General features: G+C 41.8%; 1 pseudogene; it reads left to right on the forward strand.

Moving 5' to 3' along the window:
* Window positions 1-10,537: 10,537 nt before the first annotated feature.
* Window positions 10,538-11,341, forward strand: LOC120860777 (annotated as a pseudogene).
* Window positions 11,342-12,425: the final 1,084 nt, after the last annotated feature.

Below are 12,425 nucleotides of genomic sequence, written 5' to 3' on the forward strand. Positions count from 1 at the left end.
ACCAGGCTTCTCTGTCCATAGGATTCTCCAGGCAAGAATGCTGGAGTGGGTTGCCGTGCCCTTCTCCAGGGATCTTTCTGAACCAGGGATCCAGTCTGCGTCTGCTACATCTGCCTTGGTGGACGGGTTCTTTACCACTATCGCCACCCAGGAAGCGCCCCCCACCCGCCAGTTCAGGTGCACTTCAAAAAGAAATAGCCAGATATTACTCACAGTGACCGTGTGGATATGAATGTTTCCAGGGGACAGCCCTCAGCCTTCACAATTTTTGTGTCAACTCTGTGATTCTACCATGAGCGCATGTCTATTTCAAAGGCATTTTTCCAATAGGTTTTTGCACTGTATAAATTATATTATACATTTTTTTACACGAGCAGCAAATATTTACACATTGCAAGATGTTAATCTGTATTTTTTTTCCTCCAACTTCACTCAGTGATTTCAAGTTCTTGCAAAAGGATTTATTATGTTTATTTATATGTTGCACTATTTTCTTTCTTATCCAAATCAGAGGTGCAGGACACCAACGATAGCTGTCTTCCAGGTTTTGTATCTTGAGAGACTCCAGAGTCAAACTCATTTTCTAAGATATGAGACAAAATTGTCACAATTTTTTTAACTGTTCCCAGAATTACATATTACTTTCCAATTATATCAGGGATTCTGTTTACTTGAGGACTGTGTCAAGTTGCTCTTTTGTGTCATCACTTCCTTTAATAGAATTACAATCCATTTTTCCATTCAAAGATCCCTAGTTAAAATACTACAGAGAAAATGAATAGGAAAAACATACATTTAGTTTAAGTGACATTATAGGAGAGAGAGATGTCCTGCTCAAAAAAATAACATGTTTAAAATACAGAAGGACAATATTATATTTTCATCTCCTGTATCCCCTGTATTGCAGGCAGATTCTTTAAAGCTGAGCAGTTGAGGAAGCCCTCTAAAAGAGAAGCAAGAAAAAATATGCTTTCTCAAAGTAGGAACCCTTCTAGGGGATTTGCTAATGAAGGACAGACATGTGCTAGACTGTCTTCTAGGTAAAGGATTTTATATTTTTACATTAAAAAAATTGTGGTAAAGTATATATAACATAAAATGTGTCATTTGACCATTTTTGATCACACAATTCAGTGGCATTAATCACATTCACCGTGTTGTACAGCTATCATTGTCTGGGTAACTTTTGGTAATTATGTGGTTCCTATTCACTGTGTTATTTCTGCAGAGTCATTTTGGTAAGTTTCATTTTTCTAGAAGTGGATCTGTTTCCTGTAAGTTTGGGGCTAGATTGGTACAAATTTATTCACAGTATCTTATATGTTGAATCTCTACAGCATCTCTAACTGCTCTTTTGGCTTTTAAAATTTTCTTTGTGTCTTCTCTTTTTCATGAATAATCTTGCATTACTTTTTCCTATTTTTCAAAGAATCAACTTTTTGTTTGATTTATACTATTTTTTTTCTAGTTCATCATATCATTCATTCTTTCCTTCAAGTTTTCCTTTACTTTGAAGATATTTCCTCTAAATTCTCAAATTGGAAAGAGGTTAATAATGTCATTATTTTTCTAATATAAGTATATGAAGCCTAATTTTTTTTCTAAGGCTCCCTTTAGTTGCAACCTACAAGTTTTAGAACTTACCACCAATCAACAGCCATAGTATTATGTACGTTCTAATTCCTATTTTAATTCATTAACTATATCTTTACCCATGAGTAATTTGTAAGCATAATGTCCTCTAAATTTCACATGCTAATAGATTTTTCTATGAGATTGAACCATGTGGAACTGCTAACATTCAACCTTTTATAAGCTATAAAATGGCACTTCCATACGGTTTAACATAATACTTTTTTGTTATTAACATATAACTTAATTTCATTTTGGCCAGACAGCATTAGATTATAGATTTTAAACCAAGGGTAATCACATTCACACAAAAGTCCTTGTCTCCACCAATTTGTATTTTATTTGGGGGTTTTAAAATATTATAAGGACATGTGTAGCCAGTAATTTTCAAATAAAACCCCTCCCTGAGTACTGAAATGTTTTCTGATACGTGTTGCAGGCTGATTCTCTGGGATGCAGACTCAGATGGAGCTCAGTGCTGGGATGTGTATCAGGGGTGCCCTTGGGGTCAACACTGTGGAATCAGGAGGGAAGAAACAGGGTAAGGCAGAGGGAAGGATCAAGCTGCATCACTGGCCAGACGACCTGAGCTGATCCCATGGGGGTCTGGAGTGAAGATGGCCCTTCAGTGTTGTCCTGACACATCCACTGGCCAGGCCTTTATGCCTCCCCATGGATGGGTCATTGCACAGAAGCTGCCTCAGAGGGCCCACTTGCAGCACTTACAGTAGCTGGACAATGAGTTTTTTAAGGGAGATCAGGACAACACATCTCCATGTCCCACAGCTTGTGTCACAGATCCAGAGGTAGGGGATGAGGATGTACTCTGGGGAAAAACTCTTGATGATTGATGTGTAAGTCAAAATTATGGCTTAGTGATTCTCCTCATACCCTCTGATCTAAAAAATAGAGGAGAAGGTCCATGTAGGGGAGATATCCTCATTCTCTAGGGTCAGTCCAGGTGTCACCTCTTCTAGGAAGTCACCTTAAGATCAGTCATCATCCTAGGTAACTTGTATTTCTGTAATACCCTGAGCACCTCTCATGTGTTAAACTGAGCCACACTTTTTTAGTGTCCCGTTGTCACCATCCTGAGATACTTCATCTGTAAACAAGGGCCCTGTTCTTTCCATTGTGCACTGGGTTCTGTAAATGATGTGGCCTGCCCTGACTGTGGATGTTCACACGTGGTCTGTTTTCTCGCTAAACCAAGTGACAAAAAGACTTGAAACTGTGCCCTATTTGCTTTTTGATTACATCTTCCGCACAGTGTCTGTCATACAGGGCATGTTCATTAACTGTTTGCTGTATGAATAAATGATAACTGAGAACAAACCTACCTTCTCAACTTTACAATTTTGAAATTCTAAAGTAGCCTGGGATAACAGAAAGCCCTAGTTTTGCAATCAGTCACACTGATGTGCCTGTCAGTTCTTTCTCTGCTCCTCACCAGCAGTAGGGGTGCCCAAAGAATGTGCCATCCAGAGTGGGACACCTGAGAGTGAAAGGAAAGCCATAACCAGCCAAACAGCCAGGGAAGTAAACCGGCGCCATCCTTGACAAAATGGACTATGGACACCCTACACCGTGTAGTGTTAGTTACATGCTTGGATAATTACCTTAATCTCTGAATCTCAGCTCTTTCATCTGGAAGATGGATATAGTTCCTGCCCTTGCAGAGTTCTTTGGTCGGATGATGGATGGACCAAGAGCATCCAAAGACACAGATGGAATCATTGACCTTAGTGATTCCTACTTACCAGGGTAGGAGAGTAAGATGGACATGGATGAAGGTTTTTGGACTGTAGGAGGTGTAATTGAGGAGGTCCTCATCTGATGCCCTAAATGAAACTGTTCCTCCTGCACATGTCGTTAAAATGACACAAGCACACAGGGAGGACCACAAGCTCTGGGGTCAGCCTTCCAGGGACAAATACTGGTTCCTCTGGACACTGACTGAGTTTAGATACAAATTCTGCTCCCATTAATCATGGGCTATTAAGGTTGGGAAGCCAATTGTGCTTCAGTGTCTTTGTCTGAAAGTTGAGGTAGAGTTAGTATGATTCTCAGAGGGCTGTTGCAAAGATTAACTATGACAGTGAGGCTCACAGTGTGGTCTGTGCACTAGTGCCAGTCCACGAACTGATTATAACCAGGTTAGAAGTAAGCACAGGAAATTCAAGAAAGCTAGAAACTCAGAGCCATCAGCTATTGCTATGACATCCACACTCAGGATGTGTGGGATCTTGAGCAGCCCAGATTTTGCACTTACATGGGGAGGTACACATGGTTGAAATGAGCACTAGCAATGTACAGTAGATCAGTGATTAGGCTGCAATGGGCTGAAAATATAAAATTAAATAAAATGATACTTAATCCCAACAGGTGAGTAACACTACTTTTGAATAATGCTGGATATGTGATTAGCTGTCAATCAATACTATCTTCTCCAGCACTATCTTTTTTATTATTTGTTACTGTCATGTTTATGTTTAAAATGAGACCATACAAGCTTTCAAAATGCCCTCCTATGTTTACCATTATTTTTTTTTACCATTATTTTTAATAGCATTAAAAAGTTAGAAATAAATTCCTGTTCAAGAGGGTTAGTTTTTTCCAAGTCTAAAAACAATATTGTGCATATATTTAAATGGATTCTCTTCTTGAATCAGCAACATGGTCCTAATGTTGAAGAAGATACCTGGAAACACAACAGGCCACTTTAAAACCCTTCAGAGTTTTTTTTTTGAAACACAAAGCTTTATGTGTAAGCTATTAATTTTCCTTTTAAAACAGAAAGAATATGGATTAACTAAGGTTTGTTTTTTAAACCTAATATTCTAAAGAAAATACTTTTTTTTTCCAAAACCTAAAACAGCAATGTGAGCTGAAAATTGGGAGAAACATATATTTATTTTAATTTATTACTTAAAAATAACATTACTAGAAGGTATAACATGCCCCAGCCCTATGAGATCTCCACCTATCCTCCAGGACCATCTGACTTGCCTCAGGAGTCAAATTGGGGTTGTGTGATGTTTTTTAAGAGTAACAAACCCATAGCAAACATTATCTTCAGTGGTGAAAAACTGAAAGCATTTCCTCTAAAATCAGGAACAAAACACAGGTGCCCAGTCTCACCACTACTGTTCAGCATAGTTTTGGAAGTCCCAGCCACAGTAATTAGAAAAGAAATAAAAGGAATCCAGATCAGATAAGAAGAAGTAAAACTCTCACTGTTTGCAGATGACATGATCCTCTACATAGAAAACCCTAAAAATACCACCAGAAATTTACTAGAGCTAATCAATGAATACAGTAGAGTTGCAGGATATAAAATTAATACTCAGAAATCCCTTGTATTCCTATACACTAACAATGAGAAAACAGAAAACTTAAGGAAACAATCCCTTTCACTGTTGCAATGAAAAGCATAAAATATTAGGAATAAATTTACCTAAAAAACAAAAGACCTATATATAGAAAATATGACACTAATGAAAAGAATCAAAGATAACACAAATAGATGAAAAAATATACCATGATCATGGATTGGAAGAATTAATATAGTGAAACTGAGTATACTACACAAAGCAATCGATTGATTCAATGCAATCCCTATCAAGCTACCAATGGTATTTTTCAGAGAACTAGAACAAATAATTTCACAATTTGTATGGAAATGCAAAAAACCTCAAATAGCCAAAGCAATCTTGAGAAAGAGGAATGGAACTGGAGGAATCTACCTGCCTGACTTCAGACACTACAAAGGTACAGTCATCAAGACAGTATGGTACTGGTACAAAGACAGCAATATAGATCAATGGAACAAAATAGCCCAGAGATCAATCCACATACCGATGGATACCTTATCTTTGACAAAGGAGGCAGAAATATACAATAGAGAAAAGACAATCTCTTTAACAAGTGGTGTTGGGAAAACAGGTCAACTACCTGTAACAGAATGAAACTAGAACACTTTTTAACACCATAAACATAAATAACCTCAAAATGGATTAAAAATCTAAATGGAAGACCAGAAACTATAAAACTTTTAGAGGAAAACATAGAACACTCTCTGACATAAATCACAGCAGGATCCTCTATGACCCACCTCCCAGAGTAATGGGAATAAAAGCAAAAATAAACAAATGTGATCTCATTTCAGTTCAGTACAGAAGCTCAGTCATGTACAACTCTTTGTGATCGCATGAACTGCAGTACACCAGGCCTCTTTGTCCATCACCAACTCCCGGAGTTCACCCAAACTCATGTCCATACAGTCAGTGATGCCATCCAGCCATCTCATCCTTTGTCGTCCCCTTCTCCTCCTGCCTCAAATCCCTCCCAGCATCAGAGTCTTTTCCAGTGAGTCAACCCTTCCCATGAGGTGGCCAAAGTACTGGAGTTTCAGCTTGAGCATCATTCTTTCCAAAGAACACCCAGGACTGATCTCCTTTAGAATGGACTGGGTGGATCTCCTTGCAGTCCAAGGGACTCTCAAGATCTTCTCCAACACCACAGTTCAAAAGCATCAATTCTTTGGTCCTCAGCTTTCTTTACAGTCCAACTCTCACATCCATACATGACCACTGGAAAAACCATAGCCTTGACTAGACGGACCTTTGTTGGCAAAGTAATATCTCTGCTTTTGAATATGCTATCTAGGTTGGTCATAACTTTCCTTCCAAGGAGTAAGTGTCTTTTAATTTCTTGGCTGGAATCACCATCTACAGTGATTTTGGATCCCCCAAAAAATAAAGTCTGACACTGTTTCCACTGTTTCCCCATCTATTTCCCATGATGGGATCAGATGCCATGATCTTTGTTTTCTGAATTTTGAGCTTTAAGCCAACTTTTTCACTCTCCTCTTTCACTTTCATCAAGAGGCTTTTGAGTTCCTCTTCACTTTCTGCCATAATGGTGGTGTCATCTGCATATCTGAGGTGATTGATATTCCTCCCAGCAATCTTGATTCCAGCTTGTGTTTCTTCCAGTCCAGCATTTCTCATGATGTACTCTGCATATAAGTTAAATGAGCAGGGTGACAATATTCAGCCTTGATCTACTCCTTTTCCTATTTGGAACCAGTCTGTTCTTCCATGTCCAGTTCTAACTGTTGCTTCCTGACCTGCATATAGGTTTCTCAAGAGGCAGGTCAGGTGGTCTGGTATTCCCATCTGTTTCAGAATTTTCCACAGTTTATTATGATCCACACAGTCAAAGGCTTTGGCATAGTCAATAAAGCAGAAATGGATGTTTTTCTGGAACTCTCTTGCTTTTTCGATGATCCAGCGGATGTTGACAATTTGATCTCCGGTTCCTCTGCCTTTTCTAAAACCAGCTTGAACATCTGGAAGTTCACGGTTCACGTATTGCTGAAGCCTGGCTTGGAAAATTTTGAGCATTACTTTACTAACATGTGAGATGAGTACAATTGTGCGGTAGTCTGAGTATTCTGTGGTACTGCCTTTCTTTGGGATTGGAAAGAAAACTGAATTTTTCCAGTCTTGTGACCACTGCTGAGTTTTCCGAATTATCTGGCATATTGTGATCTAATTAAACTTAAAAGCTTTTGCACAACAAAGGAAACTATACACAAGGTGAAAAGCCAGCCTTCAGAATGAAGGAAAGTAATAGCAAACAAAACAACTGACAAAGAATTAATCTCCAAAATATACAAGCAGCTCATGCAGCTCAATACCAGAAAACATCAGCCCAATCAAAAAGTGGGCCAAAGAATTAAACAGACATTTCTCCAAAGAAGATACACAGAGGGCTAACAAATACATGAAAAGAGCTTCAACATCATTCATTATCAGAGAAATGCAAATCAAAACCACAGTGAGGTATCATTTCATGCTGATCAGAATGACAGCCATCAAAAAGCCTACAAACAATAAATACTGGAGAGGATGTGGAGAAGTGGGAACTCTCTTACACTGTTGGTGGGAATGCAAACTGGTATAGGCACTATGGAGAACAGTGTGGAGATTCCTTTAAAAACTGGAAAGAGAACTGCCATATGACCTGGCAATCCCACTGCTGGGCATACACACTGAGGAAACCAGAATTGAAAGAGACGCATGTACCCCAGTGTTCACGGCAGCACTGTTTACAACAGCTAAAACATGGAAGAAATCTAGATGTCCGTTGGCAGATGAATGGATAAGGAAGTCATGGTACATATGCACAATGGAATATTACTCAGCTATAAAAAGAACACCTTTGAGTCAGTTCTAATGAGGTGGATTAAACTGGAGCCTATTATACAGAGTGAAGTAAGCTAGAAAGAAAAACACCAATACAGTGTATTAATGCATATATATGGAATTTAGAAAGATGGCAATGACAATCCTATATGCAAGGCAGCAAAAAAGACACAGATATAAAGAGCGATTATTGGACTATGTGGTAGAAGGCGAGGGTGGGACAGTATGAAAGGATAGCACTGAAACATGTATGTATATTACCATTCGTAAAATAGATGGCCAGTGCAAGCTTGATGCGTGAAGTAGGGCACTTAAAGCCAGCACTCTGGGACAACCCAGAGGGATGGGGTGAGGGGGGAAGTGGGTGGGGGGTTCAGGATGGAGGGACACACGTACACCCAAGGGTGATTCCTGTCGACGTATGGCAAAAGCCACCACAATATTGTAAAATAATTTTCTTCCTATTAAAATAAATAAAATAAGAACCAAGGTTAAGACTCAAACACACTAAGAATGTTCTGCACAAAGTATACATTGGATGTTTCTGACTAAATTCTCTCTTCCACTCAGTAAACGTGCTCGCAAGTATCCATCCCAATAGGCGGAAGCTTTGGGTATTCCAAACCATGTTTGATGCAAAAGCTGATCATATTTAATTCTGGAGAACATTACATGAAATACATTTTTAAAATTAAATTTTGCAGACTACCTAGCAAAAAATGAGTCTCTGGGATGGAGTTTATATCACATTAGAAATGTGGTAAGTAATGGTGAACAGAGGATTGAGGGTTTTATATCCCACATTTTACAACAATAATTTTTTTTTAATCCATGAGTTTATACTGATTCTGATAAGACATAGAATAGCTATGAGGAAGGGAAAGCTCTTATTTTGTAGTAGAACACAAGCTCACAAATGTAGACAGAGTGAGAGAAAAGTACCATGTGACAGCAATCATTGTCATAAATAATTCAAACAAAATTCGTCATTGGCTGACTAAATGGTGAATGGTGGGGCGTGGGTGTTGAGAGGAACACGACCTTTCATGGACTCAAAGTATCTTCTCAGCTTAATTCTTTAAGGAAGAATTGTTTGTCTAAAGTGAGAAAATCCAGCAAACACAGGCCATGCAAGTAACCAGAGTACACATTACTAATAAAGAACTTAATGACACACTTGGGTTTTTTTTTTTTCTTGTTTTTAGAAAAATTTATTGTATTTAAGTATAGTTGACTTACAATGTTGTGTTAATTTCTGCTATACCACAGTGATTCAGTTATACATATATGCACATTATTTTTCATGTAGTTAAATAAACAGGGTGACAATATACAGCCTTGTCATACTCTTTTCCCAATTTTGACCCAGGCAGTCGATCTATGTCAGGTTCTAACTGTTGCTTCCTGGCCTGCATACAGGTTGCTTAGGAGGTAGGTAAGGTGGTCTGGTATTCCCATCTCTTGAAGAATTTTCCACAGTTTGTTGTGATCCACAGAGTCAAAGGCTTTAGTGTAGTCAATGGAGCAGAAGTAGATGTTTTTCTGAGCATGGACCATAAGGCCCCCAAAGCCTGGAAATGTACTTCCTGGTCCTTTACAGGAAATCTCTGCCCTCCCTGCCCCAGAGCCCTGCTGTTCTAAGTGAGGCCTGTGTACCAGCAGTGTCAGCTGGCTTGGGAGGCTGTTAGGAACATGTGATTGTGGTCTCTACCCCAAACATATTGACAAAATCTCCAGATCCCAGGTGAGTCCTGCTCACAGTACAGTTTGAGAAGTGCTGGTTTAGAGGCCCTGCTCAGTTCATCCTGCTGTTGCACCTTCCCCCAGGCACAGGCAGCCAGAGCGGACCAGGGGGTGTGGCCACCTGGAGCCCCGCCCCCTCCAGGCTGTGCTTTGAGCACCTAGACCCTAGAACCCCTGCTCCCAGCGCCAGTGCAGGCCTCCCTCCTAGGGCCCATGTCCCAACCTGACAGGTAGTCGAGATACAGCTGTTTATGGGGCGGAAGAGGATGGCCTGAGCTTGGACTTGAAGGCTGTAATGCTTTTGCTTGAGCAGCAGACTCTTCAGGGCACAAAGAGGGTCAGAGCCAGAGGTGGGAAGAGCAGGGGGAGGGCTGGGGGCTGGGTCGGCCCTGCCCTCTGCTGTCCTGCTTTCTAGCTCCAAACTCCAGGTTCCAGGAATCCCAGCCTGCCATGTGGTTATGAGGGTATACTTGACAGTGTGTTAGCTTGATTTATAACTTTTAAACATTTAAACATATTGGATGGGCTTCATTTATATTCTTGACCCAGGGCCCACATATGTGAGTGGCAGGTCTGTTAAATGCTTCTCAGAATGTGCTCAGAGGACCCCCTGCATCCCAATCCCCTGGGATTGGGATGTTGGATCAGACCTTTGGGGCTGGAGCCTAGGACTCTGCATTCTGACCCCTCCCCTGGTGACTCTGATCCACAGCAGAGCTTCAGGAGCACTTGTAATGGAGGGGGGTGGGGCGTTGAGAGGAGCTGCCCTGAGTGGCGGGAAGTGTCAGGAGAAGAGAGGGCGGTCCCAGGTCAGAAGAAGGTGCTGACCACAAGTTCACACCTTCCTGCTTCTCTTGTGTTTCTCCTCACAACCTGGCCTGACCCTACCCCCGGGAGCTGGCTGCAGGGAGAAGCTGCTAGAATGGGGCAAGGGTGTCCTCCTGCCGACCATGGGGCTCTCGGGAGCTGCCCTGCAAAAGGAAGGACCTGAGTCAGGGGCAATAGGAGCAAAGGGGCTGTGGGCCCCTGGAGGGACCACACGGACCCACCCAGGGAGTCAGGCTGAGCAGGTCTTTGGGCAGGGAGACCGGGTGGTGCAGGGATGGACTGTGCGGTTCTACCGGGGCTCAGAGGCTGCATCTGTCAGTTAGGAGTCTTATGACCTCTAGCAAGGTGCTTAAGCTCTGTAAAATGGTGGGGGTCCTAACATCCTAATACCCTCCAAGCTTGTATTAAAATTAAACATGATGGTCTTTCTTTCAGGCCCATGGTGCGGGTGGGATGAGCAAGCGTTGTGATCTTTGCCAGGAAGCTCTGTAGCCACCAACAAGCCCAGAAGCAGCATGGTAACAGTACAAGAAAGCCCATTTGGGCACAGCCCTGAAGGCCCTTTTAGATGCATTTTTCATGCCAAGAGAATTGTGCTCAAAAAAATAGGGGTTGAAACCAAACAGCCAAATTCTGCCACCAGGAAATGTGTCAGGGTTCAGTTCACCAAGAATGGCAAAAAATCACAGCCTTTTGTACCCAGAGACGGTTGCTTGAATTTTATTGAGGAAAATGATGAAGTTCTGGTTGCTGGATTTGGTTGCAAAGGTCATGCTGTTGGTGACATTCCTGGAGTCCACTTTAAGGCTGTCAAAGTAGCCAGTGTCTCTTTTTTTGCCTTATACAAATACAAGAAGGAAAGACCAAGATCATAGATTTTGATGGTGAAAGAATGATAGTAATAAATTTTCATATACCAAAAAAAATTAAATGTGATATGATAGTTAAGCAAAAGTACATCCTTGTCACACAGAGCAGAATAAGGGGCAGCTGCTGTTTATTGGGATTCTTATTACATGTCCAACTCTTTGTGACCCTGTGACTGTAGCCCACCAGGCTCCTCTGTTCATGAGATTTTCCAGGCAAGAATAGAATACTGGAGAGGGTTGTCATTTCCTCCCCAGGGCTTCTTCCTGACCCAGGGATCGAACTTGTATCTCCTGTGTCTCCTGCATTGGTAGGCAGATTCTTTATCACTGAACCTGGAAATTACCTGTCACTGACTTTAGGATCAGTTCCCTCAAGCCTCCAGGGGGCGCTAGTGGTAAGGAATCCACCTGCCAGTGCAAAAGATCCAAGAGTAACAGGTTCGATCCCTGGGTTGGGAAGATCCCGTGGAGGAGGAAATGGCAACCCACTCCAGTATTTCTGCCTGGGAAATCCCATCCTCTGTCCATGGGGTCCGAAAGAGTCATCACAACTGAGCACACACACACACCTCAGATCCCAGGCACAGGAAGGTTCCAGTCACAGCTGTGTGCAACACACATGCCTGACCATTGGCCTGTAGCTCCCTGAACTTCCCTGCGCAGGAGCAACTCCTGAGGTTACTGCTGAGCTGCTCATCCTGTATGAAGTGAAGTCGCTCAATCGTGTCCGACTCTTTGCGACCCCCTGGATGCCAGGCTCCTCCGTCCATGGGATTTTCTAGGCAAGAGTACTGGAGTGGGTTGCCTTTTCCTTCTCCAGGGAACTTCTCAACCCAGGGATCGAACCCAGGTCTCCCACACTGTAGACAGACGCTTTACCGTCTGAGCCACCAGGGAAGTCCATCATCCTGTATAGTTCCCAGGATTTCCCTCCCAGCAAGCCACCCCTTGGGAATCCTGCTCATAGGTGTGTGATGAACTAAGGTGGGACTTGTATGAAATCTCCTGAGACAACTGTATCATACTGAAAATCACCACCAGGGCACAGAAGAATCCAGGCATCCAGGTGAGAAGCGTAGAAAGACTGTGCAATGAGGGGCCAGGAAGGCCTCATAGAGTGGGCAAAAGGGGTCACAGGCCC

The sequence above is a fragment of the Oryx dammah genome, unplaced genomic scaffold (genome assembly GCF_014754425.2).
Source record: "Oryx dammah isolate SB20612 unplaced genomic scaffold, SCBI_Odam_1.1 HiC_scaffold_11199, whole genome shotgun sequence".
Taxonomy (NCBI): domain Eukaryota; kingdom Metazoa; phylum Chordata; class Mammalia; order Artiodactyla; family Bovidae; genus Oryx; species Oryx dammah.